A 14050-nucleotide genomic window follows, 5' to 3' on the forward strand; every position below is an offset into this window, starting at 1 on the left:
GACAATAATAATAATACTAATAACAATGATAAATAACAATACTAATAACAACAATGATAAACTAAAGGGCCTCCAACAAAATAGCAAACAAACATAGCAAAAATGGCCTCCAGGAGCAGTGGATTCATAGTGCAGGCACTGAGCCCCAGCAATAACCCTGGAGGCAAAAAAAAACAAAATCCTGAAAATAAATGTGAATCCCAACCTATGTCATCAAAGACACAGGAAGCACATTTCTTTTTTATTTTATATTATTTTATTTTATTTATGAAAAGGAAACCCTAACAAGACCATAGGATAAGAGGGGTACAACTCCACACAATTCCCACCACCAGAACTCCTTATTCCATCCCCTCCCCTGATAGCTTTCCTATTCTTTAACCCTCTGGGAGTATGGAACCAAGGTCCTTGTGGGATGCAGAAGGTGGAAGGTCTGGCTTCTGTAGTTGCTTCCCTGCTGAACATGGGTGTTGACAGGTTGATCCATACTCCCAGCCTGCCTCTCTCTTTCCCTAGTGGGAATGATAAATAACAATACTAGCAGAGCTCCAGGACACATTGGTGGGGTTATCTGTCCAGGGAAGTCTGGTTGGCATCATGCTAGCATCTGGAACCTGGTGGCTGAAAAGAGAGTTAACATACAAAGCCAAACAAGTTGTTGACTAATCATGAACCTAAAGAGCATTTCTAGCAGGGGCTGTTCCCGTTTTCACTTTGTGGAAGAACATTAAAATTTTTGGTCACAGAGACGATGAATTTGCAGAGATATTTGGTCCATTTTCGTTTGTTTTTTTTTTTTCCTCCAGGGTTATTGCTGGGCTCCTTGCCAGCACCATGAATCCGCCACTCCTGGAGGCCATTCCCCCCCCTTTTGTTGCCATTGTTGTTGTAGCCTCGTTGTGGTTATTATTATTGCCATTGTTGATGTTGTTCGTTGTTGGATTGGACAGAGAGAAATGGAGAGAGGAGGGGAAGACAGAGAGGGGGAGAGAAAGACACCTACAGACCTGCTCCACCGCCTGTGAAGCGACTCCCCTGCAAGTGGGGAGCCCGGGCTTGAACCGGGATCCTTACGCCGGTCCTTGCGCTTTGCGCCACATGCGCTTAACCCGCTGCGCCACCGCCCGACCCCCTGGTCCATTTTGTTATGAAGGACCTGCAATAATCCTACTCAGTTACATTTCGCCCCCCCCCCCAGCTGCGACAGGATGAAGAGATCACCCGAGCAACTTCTAAGATGAAATAAAGCATCCAACCTAACCCTCCAACCTCTATAATTTTCTCTCACAAAATAAATAAGTAAACACATGCATCAATTGCTAACTGTACCAAATATTTCCTGAGTCTTAATAAACTCTTGGGGTCAGTGAGCCTGTGAATGACTGGAAGCTAGTGGAGCTGGGTGTCTCTATAGGTTGACACCCATGTGGACACTAAGCTGTCTTTGAAGGGCCAGGTCCTCCATAACAGCCACCAACACAACTCACCAGGATAGCGTGCTTGTTCTCTCACAGCTCCCTTACCCCGCCCCCTATACACACACCTACCTGAAGGATATATCTTAGGACGGTGAAGCTTGGGCATCATCTGTGTCTCTAGAGGTCTTTGAATTCTATGAGGAACATGAACAGAGAAGTCAAAGGCTTGTAGTTGGAAGGAAAATTTAATATAAGGAAAAGAAATCTTAACATTAGGGTGCCCGCAGTAGTGCAGCGGGTTAAGCACACATGGCGCAAAGCTCAAAGACCTGCCTAAGAATCCCGGTGCAAGCCCCTGGGCTCCCCACCTGCAGGGGGTTTGTTTCACAAGTGGTGAAGCAGGTCTGCAGGTGTCTTTCTATCACCCTCTCTGTATTCCCCTCCTCTCTCCATTTCTCTCTGTCCTATCCAACAACAATGACAGCAATAACAACAGTAATAACAACGAGAAACAACAAGGGCAACAAAAGGGGGGGAAATAGCCTCCAGGAGCAGTGGATTCATGGTGCAAAGAGATTTCTCTCTGTCCTATCCAACAACAATAACCACAACAGTGGTCCAGGAGGTGGCGCAGTGGATAAGGCACTGGCTTTTCAAGCATGAGGTCCCGAGTTCAATCTCCGGCAGCACATGTATCAGAGTGATGTCTGGTTCTTTCTCTCTCTCCTCCTATCTTTCTCATTAATAAATAAAACAAATCCTTAAAAACCAACAACAACAACAATGATTAACAACAAGGGCAACAAAAAAGGGGGAAAATGGCCTCCAGGAGCAGTGGATTCATGGTGCAGGCACCGAGTCCCAACTATAACGCTGAAGACAAAAAAGAAAGAAAGAAAGACATCTCAGTATTCATCAGGACGCCATTGGCAAACTGGCAGGGAAGGTCATTTCAGTCTGTGGCTGGATGGGTACTTGGCCTCTCTGTTGTGTGTCAGCCAGAGAATCCCCACCCACACCCCCTTCCCAGGATCTGTAATATGAAAGCTCAATTCTGATATCCTATCTCCCAAAGCTACTGAGAACAAGCTGAAGATTTCAGGAGGGCTAACACAGTACCTCCCACATGGCTTTGGCCGAAGCCCCACCCCCATCTTCCCCATCCCCACACTCCAGCTTATTTATTTAAACCTCTTCAAGATATATTTCTAAAAGTTTATTTACTGTATTTTTTTTAAAATATTAGTTTAAAAGAGATAGATACAGAGAGAGACCAGAGCACTGCTCAGCTTTGCCTTAGAGTGGTGCTAGGGATAGAATATGGACTTCAGAGCCTCAGGCATGAAAATCATTTGCATAATCACTATGCTGATTCCACAGCCCTTATTATTATTATTATTTGTTTTTCTGAACTTTATTGGAATGAAATTAAGGGACAGGTTTCATTCCGAGGCCTGTGCATATCACTTACTGCTAAATTATTACCAGGATGACTAAAATTTTCTAGTCAATATAATAGTAACCGATTTGAAGACCAGGTGAAGGAAACATAGTTGGCTGTCAGTACAATTTCATTACTCTGCAAGTGTTACTTTGATGACGCAGTCTACAATGTCTACAACTTTTCTGCTTGCTAATTACTAAAGTGATTTTTGTTTCTTTGGAAAGATGGTTAACTGGTCATCCAGAACAATGCTCAGGTCTCCCTGTGTTGAGATAGTATTCAGCTGGAGAAGTCACTGGGGGAGGAGGGGGCAAAGCATGGGTGGAAGGGAGAGGGGAGAAGGGGCTGCTTCATTGGTTCTAAAGGGGACATTTACAGTGCTAACACTCTGTGGAAGATTGTCAACAAAATACAATAAATACAAGAAAACACCTTGATGAGAGTGAGAGGAGTCTCTTTTTTTCCTAGAAGCAGGTAAAGGAAACTATTTAGTCTTAGCCTGAAGTCAAGTGTTTCCCAGGTTCTCTAGAGATCAGACTGTCAGAGCATCCATTGGCAGGGCTGAGGTCCTTCCTGACTAAGGTCCCATCCCTGGCATCACCTTGTGCTAGAGCTGAGCAGTACAATGGTCTCCTCCTCTTTTTCTCTTCCTCACTGCCCCCCTTTCTGGATTAATAAATCAAGAGGAACTCTCATTGAGCAAATATCAAGCCACCTACAGGAACAAAGGACCACTTTCCTCCTCCTCCTCCTCCTCCTCCTCCTCCTCCTCCTCCTCCTCCTCCTTTTTAATCCACCACTGTTATTGCTGGGGCTAAGAACTGGTACTAAGAATTCTTGACTCCAAGTGGCTATTTTTCTTCTCTTTTTCCTTTTTTTTTTTTTTGTTTTGTTTTTTTGGTTTTCTTTTTGTGTTAGACAAGACAGAGAGGAATTGAGAGGAGTAGGAATATTGAGGAGAGAGAAAGATAAGATAAACACTTGCAGACCTGCTCACCACTCATGAAGTGTCCTTCAGGAAATTTGGCAAATTGGAAATCAGGAAAATTGGGCGGGGATAGAGCACAATAGTTATGCAAATAATAGTCTGCCATGCTAGAGGTTCCAAAGTCCCAACATGACTAAAAACCAAAGCTGAAGAGTGTTATGATAAAAAAAGAAAGAGAGAAAGAAATAAAAGAAGAAGAAGGAGGAGGAGAAGGAGAAGAAAGAGAAGAAAAACTAAGTTGCTGACAGTAGAATGAGACCAACAGATTACCCTGAGAAAATGACCTCATCAATATGTATTGGAACCTCGATTCTCCAGATCCTTCCCCCCCTAGGGAAAGATAGTAACAGGCTAGGAGTATGGATCAATCTGCCAATATCTATGTCCAGCAGAGAATCCATTCCAGAAGCCAGACCTTCCACTTCTACACATCATAAAGCATTTTGCTTCATACTCCCAGAGAGAGAAAAAGAATAGGGACCTGAGGCTAGGTGGTGGCACACCTGGTTGAGTGCACATGTTACAATGCACAAGGACCCAGGTTTGAGTTCCCGGTCCCCACTGCAGGGGGAATGCTTTGTGAGTGGTGAAGCAGTGCCACAGGTGACTCTCTGTCTCTCTCCCTCTCTCCCCCTCCCAGTCCTCTCAATTTCTGGATGTCTCTATCCAATAAATCAAGAAAGGTAATAAAAAATTAAAACAAACAAAGAATAGGGACTTTCCAATGGAGAGGATGGGACATGGAATGCTGGTGGTGAAGACTGTATGGAATTGTATTCCTACTAAATTAAAATCTTGATAATCTTGTTAATCGGGCAGTAGCACAGCGGGTTAAGCGCAGGTGGTGCAAGCGCAAGGACTGCACCAACTTAAGGATCCCGGTTCCAGCCCCAGGATCCCCACCTGCAGCGTAGTCGTTTCACAGGCGTGAAGCAGGTCTGCATGTATCTATCCTTCTCTCCCCCTCTCTGTCTTCCCTTCCTCTATCGATTTCTTTCTGTCCTAACAATGAACGACATCAACAACAACAATTGTTGGTATCTATTGTTGGTATGCTTCTAATTCTGCATCTAATACCCCTTCTGTTTCATTGGTTTAATCCCCCCTGCTTAACACTGTATTTACATAACCACTGTATTTTACATAACCACTGTATTTTACATAACCACTGTATTTACATAACCAATGGATTTTAAACTGTATTTTACATAACCACTGTATTTACATAACCACTGTTAACTAAGCACCACCCTTTAACTAAGCACCACCCTTTAATCCTCCCTGCTTAACACTCTATTTACATAACCACTGTTAACTAAGCACCACACTTCCTCCAGGGCATTGGTCTCATCCCCACTGGTTCACGATGAATTTTTGCTCTGCCCCCTCTCCTAGTACACCCTGATTTCCACCAGTCTTTTTTTGCTCCAGCCTCTCTATGTCACATCCTGTTTCCACCCTACTTGAAGAGTATATATATAAGGACAGGATTGTGATTAGAGATACCTTAGCTTAGATTGCACTGCAGTATGTCTTTATTCCACATGAATAAAGACATACTGCATCCCAGCTCAGCCATGAGTCCCTGGTCATCAGTCTCACACCCCTGTAGCTAGCTCAGCAGGCAAACAATAATTACAACAACAAGGGCAACAAAAGGGGGGAAAAAAGGCCTCCAGGAGCAGTGGGATCATATGCAGGCACTGAGCCTTAGAAATAACCCTGGAGCCAAATATATATATAGTTACTCATTATTAAATCACTAGTTAAAATAGATATAACTGACCTTGGTCCCATACTCCAGAGGGTTAAAGAATAGGAAAGCTCTCAGGAGAGGGGATGGGATATGCAGTTCTGGTGGTGGGATCTGTGTGGAGTTATACTCCTCTTATCCTGTGGTTTTGTCAATGTTTCCTTTGTATCAATTTTAAAAAAGAAACTAAAAAAAGGAATAAAGATAAAAAATAAAAATAAAAGAAGATATAACTATGAAAAAGAAAATACAAGAAGAAAAGGCTAGTAATAAGAAAAGAAAAAAAAGGTTTTCATGTGTCAATAATTTTTCTGTAAACTATTAATATTACCTTATTAAAAACCATTTTAGAAAAGAAAAATAACCACGTCTCACAGTTAGTACCACCCTCCAATACAAAATCAAACCTAAAATAGAACCTTGCTTGTGACTCTGACCCTTCGTTGGTCATTGTTTTACTGTATTTGGCAGATTCAAGATCTCTCAAAATGTGTTCCTCAAGAGAAACCTAGGTAAAAAGGGATATAGGATCACAAATAATTTGGGAACTCCTGTACACCTTCTCTCCCCTCAGGTCAAGAGCCCCCCACCTGCTCCGGGGATGATTAATAAGCAGTGAAGCTGGTCTATAGATGTCTATCTTTCCCTACGTCTCCATGTCTATCACCATGCACGTTCTAAAGTCTATGAAGGGGAGTCAGGCAGTAGCACAGCAGGTTCAGCATATGTGGTCCAAAGCACAAGGACCAGAATAATGCCCGGCTCAAGCCTCCGGCTCCCCACTTGCAGGGGAGTCACTTCACAGGTGGTAATGAAGGTCTCTCCCCTCTCTTGCTCTCCCCTCTCTGTCTTCCTCTTCTCTCTCGATTACTCTCTGTCCTATCCAACAATGACAACAACTTCCCTCCCTCTTGCAGTGTTGAGCAAAATTCTTTCTTTGTGGGGTACAGAAAAAGAAAGGAGTTCTGACTTCTATAATTGCTTCTTTCTTGGACACGGCTATTCACCTGATGACAAGACCCCAGCCTGTCTCCATCTTTCCCTAGTAGGTAAGGCCTCCAGAAGGTGAGGTTCTTGGATATGTTGGCATTACTCTATCTACCTCCCTGCCATGGCATCATCTCCTTCTCCCTCTTCTGTGTCTTCTGCCTCACTGCTATCAACATCATCCCATGACCATGGGCATCACCATTTTGAAGATCACTAGTAGGCTAATTTTAGTTACATTCCAAAGGATATATAACTATACTCATTTTATCGTAACCTCTTATATGCAGGAGGACCCACCTTATTGTCAGGGGAAATGGGGTCATGGCTGGAAAAATAACGTGAAAGCTGGATCAGGGATGAGTTTACTTCCCAAATATGGGAAAGTTGTATAGATATTGTTGACGGCCGACCCCATCAATTGGTCCTGGTGCCCATATTCACCTTAGGAGCCTATGTGACCATCGCATCCATGTAGGTCTGAACTCACATTCTGTGGTCATCAGTAGCAATTATCCAAGCTTCCCCAATACCAGGACCCATCTTCCTCAGCTGTAGCCTAGAGTATGTTGTCCAGCCTCCCTTCAGAGGATGGAACATTCTCTACCATTGTTGATCCCCATTGAGGGCAAGGTCCTATGTGGGCTCACAAAGGGGTCTATTGTGTGGTTCCTGATGGAGATGAGCAGTGACAGGTCCCATGAGATAGAGCCTATGAACATGTATCCATAAATTAGGGCAAAACATATACCAGAAGTAAAATTGCACAACAGTCTGCAGTGAGTCAATAAATGAAGCAAGCAAGTAGGAAGACCTAAAAAGACACCATAAAGTTTCTAATTAAAGTTTCTATTTAGACTTAGACACTCTCTAAACCTACTTCCTATTACACTTCCCTCAGTCACTCCAAAGCTAACGTTATCAAAGCAAGGACTGCAAAAGCTGAATATGGGCAAGAGTCTGGCATACTCTAATGATGACTCTTTAGTCACTATTGCACCACCGCATCAGCTGGGGCCCTAGCTGTGGAGTCCTGAGATTCCCACACAGACTTGATGGGCCTAGACATCAAATAAATGATTTTTATAATGAACAGTTTAAAAAATATTGAAGGAGAGAGAGAATGCAGATGGATGGGAAGGAGGGAAACTTCTGTGGTGTGAGATATGTGGGTCTACAGTGTCACAGAGGAAGCATGAACCATCAGCTTTCTGCCTCTGCTCTGCTCCCAGGGACATACTCAGGGCCCGGACACTTGCACAAATGTGAACCTCAGTATCAACCTCGAGGCCTTCCCTTCTATCTCTCCCTCCATTCCAATTTCACTGTCTCTACACAATATTAAATAATTTTAAAAAGTTAAAAAAAAAAAAAAACAGAGTTAGACAAGGGTAGATAGCATAATGACTATATAAACTGACTCTCATGCTTGAGGTTACAAAGTCCTAGGTTCAATTCCCAGCACCATCACAAGGCACAGCTGCATAGTGCTCTGGTAAAAAAAAAAAAAAAAAAAAGACACATAGAGCTAAGAACATAAATGTCACTTGTCCCCTGGCAGTGAGGCAGGAGACAACACTGGAAGGGACAGAGCTGGTGAAGCTTAGAGAAAGAAAAGGCAGGTAAAGGACTCAGTTTTCAGGAGCCAACAAGGACATAGGATGAGGCCTAGAGGTTGATATTGAAGTTCACATTTCTGGACACAGAAAAGGGAGATGCAGAAGATGCTGATGGCGGGGAGGCAGGAGATGCAGATTAGAGAGAAGGAGATGATGCAGTCGGAGGGAAGGCAGAAGATGCAGAAGAGGGAAAAGGATATGATGGATATGGTGGGGAGGCAGAATATGCAGAAGAAAAGAGATGGAGATGATTGAGATGGTGGGAGGCAGAAGATGCAAAAGAAGGAGAAGAAGATGATGGAGATGGCTGAAGGCAGAAGATTCAGAAGAGGAAAAAGGAGATGATCGAGATGGTGGGCAGGCAGAAGATGCAGAAGAGGAAGAAGGAGATGATCGAGATGGCGGGGAGTGAGAAGATGCAGAAGAGGGAGAACTGCATATTCTCACTCCCCACCATCTCCATCCTCTCCTACTCCCTCTTCTGTATCTTCTCACTCCCCACCATCTCCGTCATCTCCTTCTCTCTCTTCTGCACTTCTGCCATCAGCCATTGGCATCATCTACTTCTCTCTCTTCTGCCTTCCCTCCGACTGCATCATCTCCTTCTCTCTAATCTGCATCTCCTGCCTCCCCGCCATCAGCATCTTCTGCATCTCCCTTTTCTGTGTCCAGAAATGTGAACTTCAATATCAACCTCTAGGTCGCATCCTATGTCCTTGTTGGCTCAGGCAAACTGATCCTTTACCTGCCTTTTCTTTCTCTAAGCTTCACCAGCTCTGTCCCTTCCAGTGTTGTCTCCTGCCTCACTGCCAGGGGACAAGTGACATTTCAATATGTTCTTAGCTCTATGTGGTTTTTTGTTTGTTTGTTTTTTACCAGACCACTATGCAGCTCTCCTTTGTGGTGGTGCTGGGAATTGAACCTGAGACTTTGTAACCTCAAGCATGAGAGTCAGTTTATATAGTCATTATGCTATCTACCCTTGTCTAACTGTTTTTTTAACTTTTTAAATTATTTAATATTACATAGAGACAGCGAAATTGGAATGGAGGGAGAGATAGAAGGGAAGGCCTCGAGGTTGATACTGAGGTTCACATTTGTGCAAGTGTCCGGGCCCTGAGTATGTCCCTGGGAGCAGAGCAGAGGCAGAAAGCTGATGGTTCATGCTTCCTCTGTGACACTGTAGACCCACATATCTCACACCACAGAAGTTTCCCTCCTTCCCATCCATCTGCATTCTCTCTCTCCTTCAATATTTTTTAAACTGTTCATTATAAAAATCATTTATTTGATGTCTAGGCCCATCAAGTCTGTGTGGGAATCTCAGGACTCCACAGCTAGGGCCCCAGCTGATGCGGTGGTGCAATAGTGACTAAAGAGTCATCATTAGAGTATGCCAGACTCTTGCCCTTACTCAGCTTTTGCAGTCCTTGCTTTGATAACGTTAGCTTTGGAGTGACTGAGGGAAGTATAATAGGAAGTAGGTTTAGAGAGTGTCTAGGTCTAAATAGAGACTTTCATTAGTTACTTTATGGTGTCTTTTAGGTCTTCCTACTTGCTTGCTTCATTAATTGACTCACTGCAGACTATTGTGCAATTTTACTTCAGGTATATGTTTTTCCCTAATTTATGGACACATGTTCATAGGCTCTATCTCATGGGACCTGTCACTGCTCATCTCCATCAGGAACAACACAATAGATCCCTTTATGATCCCACATAGGACCTTGCCCTCAATGAGGATCAACAATGGTAGAGAATGTTCCATCCTCTGAAGGGAGGCTGGACAACATACTCTAGGCTACAGCTGAGGATGATGGGTCCTGGTATTGGGGAAGCTTGGATAATTGCTACTGATGACCACAGAATGTGAGCTCAGACCTATAGGGATGCGATGATCACATAGGCTCCTAAGGTGAATATGGGCACCAGGACCAATCGATGGGGTCAGCTGTGCCGGGAGTCAAGGTCTTAGCTAAGTCTCTCATATAGCCGGTGAGAGGACATTCCAACCATTGGAACCGAGATTACCATCTAGCTGTTTGGAAAGTTGCTCACCCACCTCCCTCTCCCCACTACCTTAGCAGAACTTCCTCATTGTTTGTGCATATATTGCGGCTGCAAAATAAAATTTTCAGAGCTTGATCAGACCTCCTGTCTTGCTCTCGTTCTTCGTGTCTCTGTCCTTTCCATTCTCTCGCCCTCACCCTAGGTTTCCGTCTATAACCTCACAGGCCGGGGCACCTGGCACCCAACGTGGGACCTTTTTGGGTCTGGGGTCCGAGAGAATGTCGCTCCCCAATGGTCGACCACGGAGCATAGGACCACCACTTCAGAGAAGGAGTGAGTGAAGGTTTGCATAGGATTGCCACTTTAGCCCAGAGTGAGTGAAGATCCGCATGGTGATCACCGCAGATTCGCCCGTCTGTGAGACTGATCCATTTTAAGGTAAGAAAGAGTGACGCAATTATGGGACAAGCATTAAGCAAACATGATTTGTTTCTTAAGGGCCTCAAAGAGTCCCTCAAGACACGAGGAGTAAGAGTTAAGAAAAAGGATCTCAAGAAGTTTTTTGGTTTTGTGAGTGATGTTTGTCCATGGTTTCCCTTAGAGGGGACTATTGATGAAAAAAGATGGGCCAGAGTAGGAAACTGTTTAAGAGATTTTTATGAGACCTTTGGTCCAGAAAAGATTCCAGTCCAGGCTTTTTCTTATTGGAATTTAGTAAATGATATACTCAAAGTCCATAAACATTGTCCTGATGTACAGGAAGTCATGAGAGAGGGAGAAAAAGTCTTACAGCGACACTCCTGGCCACCTTCTGTTTGTGAGTCCATCTCTATTCCCATGCCTGATTCAGGAGACCCCGCCCCTGAGGCTGCTGCGATCAAAATGGCACCTGCTAAGTCCCCTCCTGTTAAGATTTACCCCTCTTTGACAACCTTAAGACCCCCCCGCCAAAGATGGGCCTGATGATAGTCTTTCTCCTGAAGAGGCCAAATATCATAATCCTGACTGGCCACCCCTACGCTCTTCCTTGTCCAGACTGCCTCCCTACACCACCGCCCCTCCGTTTTGTGCTCCGGTCCTTGACTTGGCCAATATTACTGACTATATCACCAAGGCTAAAACTCAACTAGCACAAAGAACAGCTTCCCTTAGAAAATTAATAGAAGAAAAATGAGAGCATTTACAATTAGTTAAAGAACTGTGGGCTCTTTATTTGGCATTATCTTAAAACTAGCCAGCCAAAATGATCCAGCTTTTTCCCTCTGGGTGCCCCCAGAGCGCTCAGAAAGTGTTAAACCAATTCTGAGTGATATCTTATCTGGCTAGCAAGCTATTCTTTAAAGAAAAAAAAAAGAAATCAATCAAACAAGACATTCTTTCTAACTTAAAAGCTATTAATCAGAGAACCAGCAAACACTTTTGATAGAAATTTAATAAATTGTTTCTTTAAAACTCTAAAAATGTACCTTAGCCCAGAAAAAGAATTTCAAAGATTTTTCTCTGCTCTTGGTGGTAAACTAAGCCCGCCTGTTCCGTCCGCACAGTCAATCACAGCACAGAGCTACTGCTCCACAGATTGGCAAGACTTCAGTCAATCATTCCCTAGCCACAGACGCCCCTCCTGGGGTGGTGGAATTAGGAATCCAAAAACCAAAGCGGTTTTAAATAAGATTTAGTCTATGCAACTATCAAGAACAATGAACCCACCTTCTCTGACCCATCTTGGACAGAGCTAGAAGGACTTATGTTAAGTGAGCTAAGTCAGAAAGATAAAGATGAGTATGGGATGATCCTACTCATCAACAGAAGTTGAGTAAAAAGATCTAAAAGGGAAACTAAAAGCAGGACCTGACCAAATTGTAAGTAGGGCACCAAAGTAAAAACCCTGTGGCGAGGGGTGGACATGCAGCTTCCTGGGCCAGTGGGGGGTGGGAGTGGGTGGAAGGGATGGGTCACGGTCTTTTGGTGGTGGGAATGGTGTTTATGTGCACTCCTAGTAAAATGTAGTCATATAAATCACTAGTTAATTAATACGAGAGGGGGAAAATTGATTGTATGTCTCCAAGTTTTTCAAGACACAAACTGAATCTTTTCAATATATAGGCTGTGTAATTGATATGCAGACTCTCTCAAAAGCCTAGACCAAGTAGATCAGAAGCAACCAATAGCACAGATATATACAAGATACTGGGTACTGTACAGCAAACCCTAACAAAAGGACTTTTCAAAGTTAACCCAATTACCAAATAATGTGATGATAACATTAACTATCGATTGTCTTTTTGAACCCTAAGACAGCAGGAACCTCACATCTCCACTATAGAGCCTCTACTTCCCCCAGTCCTGGAACCCTTGGATAGGGCCCACTTTCCCGTATGCCTCTCCCAATCCATATCAAATAATATTGCATCTGCCAATCACAACCTAACCAACACAACGATTGCCACCTCAACATGCTTCACTTCAGACTCTGTCCAGAGACTTCACATGTGGAATGACAACCCTTCAGCTTCATTACTCGGGTGAGACCTTTCCTTTCATAGTATACTCTAATTTCATCTCAGGTGGTTCACTTTCTAACAAAGTACCAAAACCTAGATATACACCAGTTTCTATGAGAGAGAGCATATGTTCACACATATCCGTAAACTACTGCAAAATATATACCTGAAAGCAGAAGTACACTAGAGTTTGCAGTGAGTACCCCCCTAACACTTCCTCTCCACTATTCCAAGCTTTGGGTCCATGATTGCTCAACAACTTGTTTGGCTTCGTATGTTAACTCTCTTTTCAGTCACCAGGTTCCAGATGTCATCAGGATGCCAGCCAGGCTTCCCTGGACAAAAGACCCCACCAATATGTCCTGGAGCTCTGCTTCCCCAGAGATCCACCCTACTAGGGAAAGAGAGAGGCAGACTGGGAGTATGTACTGACCAGTCAACGCCCATGTTCAGCAGGGAAGCAATTACAGAAGCCAGACCTTCTACCTTCTGCAACCCACAATGACCCTGGATCCATCCTCCCAGAGGGATAGAGAATGGGAAAGATATCAGGGGAGGGGGTGGGATATGGAGAATGAGTGGTGGGAATTGTGTGGAATTGTACTCCTCCTACCCTATGGTTTTGTTAATTAATACTTTTTTAAATAAAAAAATTAAAAAACAAATAAATAAGATTTAAGCTAAATGTGGTTTTAAAGATCCTGACTCATAGAGTTGGCACACCTTTACCAGACTAAAATATAAGACAGTTTCGTCCTTCTTATAGCTAATATCAGCATCAATTCATTAGTTAAAAGATTTTCTGAGATCTCTAGGATTGGTAAGATGCCTCTACAGTCTCTCTCACTCTTGTGAGAATTCTAAATCTTACCAACACCCCAATACCAACTGCCACTGTTTGTAACAAATTCCACATTTGGAATGCCTTTCTAATAACCCAGTCTGGGTAGAGCAGTGGCCTTGCCAGGAAAAAAGGGTTAAATGTGGTATTCCTGGCCTGATAAAAAATTTTCATTTGGCAGATGTGATTCAACTAAATTATTTAGTGCAGAATGGTCATCTAAAAGAAATGTTAACAGTAAAAATTTATTTTGAACATTTCAGCTATGAGGTTTATCTTAGCCTTTTAAGTTACCTATCCAAATCAAAATAAAAGATCAATTAAGTTGTGTATCCACCCTTGTTCATAGCTTCCCTAAGGGTGTGAAAGCTTTGTGATAAGCAAAGATCCTAACAAAGTTTAACATTTTACTTAAAATTGTTTAAGTGACTCAAAAAAAAAAAAAAAGCTTCCAACACAGTTCTTATGTGGTAAAATAAAGGTAAAAAT

At 43.2% G+C, this 14050-nt stretch overlaps 1 long non-coding RNA gene across 1 annotated transcript in view; it reads right to left on the reverse strand.

The window, feature by feature from the left end:
• Nucleotides 1-297: 297 nt before the first annotated feature.
• The window catches only part of LOC132539760 (uncharacterized), an 84270-nt gene continuing 70517 nt past the window's right edge, over nt 298-14050 (reverse strand). The window contains exons 2-3 of the long non-coding RNA XR_009551059.1: nt 1548-1612; nt 298-621 (exon numbers count right to left, since the gene is read on the reverse strand). This is a non-coding gene — a long non-coding RNA (uncharacterized LOC132539760). The remainder of the gene's footprint in view (nt 622-1547; nt 1613-14050) is intronic.

The sequence above is a fragment of the Erinaceus europaeus genome, chromosome 8 (assembly GCF_950295315.1).
Source record: "Erinaceus europaeus chromosome 8, mEriEur2.1, whole genome shotgun sequence".
Taxonomy (NCBI): Eukaryota; Metazoa; Chordata; class Mammalia; order Eulipotyphla; family Erinaceidae; genus Erinaceus; species Erinaceus europaeus.